We start from the raw sequence: 2,817 nt of genomic DNA, 5'->3' as shown, positions 1-2,817 counted from the left end.
ATGATGCCATTTTTATATGGACCATCTTCCCGTGCCTGTTTCTGACATTATTAACTTCATCCTGCTGTTGGCTAAATATCATATCCATTGTGCTAAATGGAGAAATGCTAAACCTTCCGTTCATTGGATTATTACTGAGCCCCTGAACAGAAAATGAAGAGAAAAAAAAAACGTTCTCCTGAACACCAAATGTTTTCTCATATCAGATGGACCTCTTTTTCTTTTTATACCTTTAATCCATTTTCCAGATATTTTGCAAACATCCAGCTTTATCCGTTCAGTTGACCAGTTGTTTTGTTTGAATGAATGTTTGATATAATCAAGGTTTGTGTTTCCTTTGTGTCAAAATAGACCACAGGACTTCAATATACATTATAATTGACATTTAGACACACGATAAGGGTAACATCTTGCAAGCAATGCAGAAATGTCTTTGCATGGGAGCCCAAACTGAATATATAGCCAAATTAGTTCACGTACATCTATTGCAATGAACACGGTTGTCAGAAATACTCATGTGAGAAAGTATCTGGTGCACACGAGAATGTATTTATTTTTCTTTTTTTAGGTGTCCCTTTAAGGGCTCAGTAGTTTATTAATGACTTTAAAATGTTTTTTGTTACTCTTAAAAAAAATAGAATAGAATAGAATTTAAGTTACTACACTGCCACGAGTACAAAGCAATGAAATGTAGTTTGCTTCTCCAGAAATGCTACACTGGATATAAATATTTATTTACATGTTTATGTAGACTATGTATGCATGGAGTATAGACGGTGTGATGGAGCGCCACTAAGCGTCCATCCCAGACTCTAAGTATCCGTGCTTCCTCTGGCCCAGGGGAGCGCGGTGCCAGGAGCGCGCGCACGGGGAGAAAGCTCTCCCACGTGAGTGCGCTGCCCGGCAAACAGCTGCGTGCAGGCCCGCACCTCTGTCCCGCGGTCCTGCACAGTCCCAACGAACATTCCCCCCCGTCTGAACCGGTCATCGCGCGCGTCTGAGGGTGCACACTCGGCGCCGAGTTCCACAAACACTCACCTCTCATCTCTGCTTCAGTCCCGCTGTTCCTGGTTAAGGGGCCAAACCGGAGCACTTCCGCGTCACGCTGGAAATAGCGCAGAGTGGCGCGCTTTGCCAGTCACGTGACGAAGGACTCAACCATTTTGGGTGTTTTGTTTTGTATTTTTATATTGTTTATGTTCCTGACATTTTGAACATTGTATGGAGTCATTTTGGTAAATTTTTAGTTTCTATGCAGGAAACTGAGTTTTGAGTTTGGTTATTTGGTTATTTTGTTTTTATCCTTAAAAACCCCTTAATTTGTATTTTGGTTTACCCGGGGGAGGGGCTAAAGGGGTATTTAAAGGGGAGCTGAGCTCATTTGAGGAGGAGTACTGGATCTGATGGTAGAGTTGGCTGTCCAAGTAAGTTGTCCTGTAAATACTTGTTTTTGTTTTCTCGCTTCACTGTAAATATCGTCACTGTTTCACTATTTCCACCTGGGGAGCAATAAAAGAAAAAAGCACAAACAATATTTGTTCCGGCTGGGCCATCATTTTTTTGTATTTTTGCAACGAACCCGTGACATTTGGTGTCAGAAGTGGGATGGCCGGTCGACGGAAGCACCCTACAGTGAAGCGTACAGGGCTGCGCTCACAAAAAGTGAAGCAGGACTTACCTGTGGACGATGGAGGCTGGGCAACTGAAGATGAGGAAGGTGGCGCTGCTGCCTCAATCACGCAGCCTGCACCAAGTACAAGTGAGGAGCTTGTGGAGGTCATGAGGACATTTTTAAAAGGACAGGAGCGGAGGGACGAGGGGTTTTTGGCGGAGCTGAGAGGGCTTCGGGCCACCTTCCCAGCCCCACAGTGGTCTGTCCCTGTGTCCGGACCTGCATCACCACCCGAGGAGTCAACACCGAGTCTCCGGGTGGACCTCCCCACGCCAGCTCCTCGGCAGCGCCGTGGTTTCTCCGAGGAGCCCCCAAGGATCAGCATGGAGAGAGCTGAACCCTCCAGACATGAGGGCCGGCTCTACGGCGACCCCAAGATCCCTCAATATGTCTCAGGGGAGGACATTGAAAACTACCTGCTACGCTTTGAGCGCATCGCAAGAACTTGGGGTTGGCCAGAAGGTGAGTGGGCATGTCGGCTGGTGCCCTTACTCACCGGGAAGGCGTTGGAAGCTTACACAGCCATGGATGAGGAGTTGGCGCACTCCTACCCAGACTTGAAAGCTTCACTGCTGATCAAGTTTGATGTTTCACCGGAGACCTACAGACAGCAGTTCAGGTCCATGTCTGTGCCACCCGGAGAGAGCTCGACCGAGATCTACCACCGTGTGAAGGGGCTGTACCGGCGCTGGATCCGGCCGGAGCAACACTCCAAGGAGCAGATCGGGGAGCAGATTATCCTGGAACCAAATGTATTTGTATCATCGCGCGCGTCTGAGGGTGCACACTCGGCGCCGAGTTCCACAAACACTCACCTCTCATCTCTGCTTCAGTCCCGCTGTTCCTGGTTAAGGGGCCAAACCGGAGCACTTCCGCGTCACGCTGGAAATAGCGCAGAGTGGCGCGCTTTGCCAGTCACGTGACGAAGGACTCAACCATTTTGGGTGTTTTGTTTTGTATTTTTATATTGTTTATGTTCCTGACATTTTGAACATTGTATGGAGTCATTTTGGTTAATTTTTAGTTTCTATGCAGGAAACTGAGTTTTGAGTTTTGTTATTTGGTTATTTTGTTTTTATCCTTAAAAACCCCTTAATTTGTATTTTGGTTTACCCGGGGGAGGGGCTAAAGGGGTATTTAAAGGG

The 2,817-nt window shown here is 46.9% G+C and overlaps 1 long non-coding RNA gene across 1 annotated transcript; it reads left to right on the top strand.

Annotated features, from left to right (window-relative positions):
• Positions 1–784: 784 nt before the first annotated feature.
• LOC119775555 lies at positions 785–2,817 on the top strand. Its single transcript, XR_005279666.1, has 3 exons — positions 785–1,021; positions 2,176–2,177; positions 2,472–2,817. It is a non-coding gene; the product is annotated as an uncharacterized LOC119775555 (long non-coding RNA).

This window comes from Cyprinodon tularosa, unplaced genomic scaffold (genome assembly GCF_016077235.1).
Source record: "Cyprinodon tularosa strain WSP-4 unplaced genomic scaffold, ASM1607723v1 ctg878, whole genome shotgun sequence".
Taxonomy (NCBI): domain Eukaryota; kingdom Metazoa; phylum Chordata; class Actinopteri; order Cyprinodontiformes; family Cyprinodontidae; genus Cyprinodon; species Cyprinodon tularosa.
The sequence above is the reverse complement of the archived record's forward strand: the minus strand, read 5'-3'. Positions and strand labels throughout refer to the sequence as shown.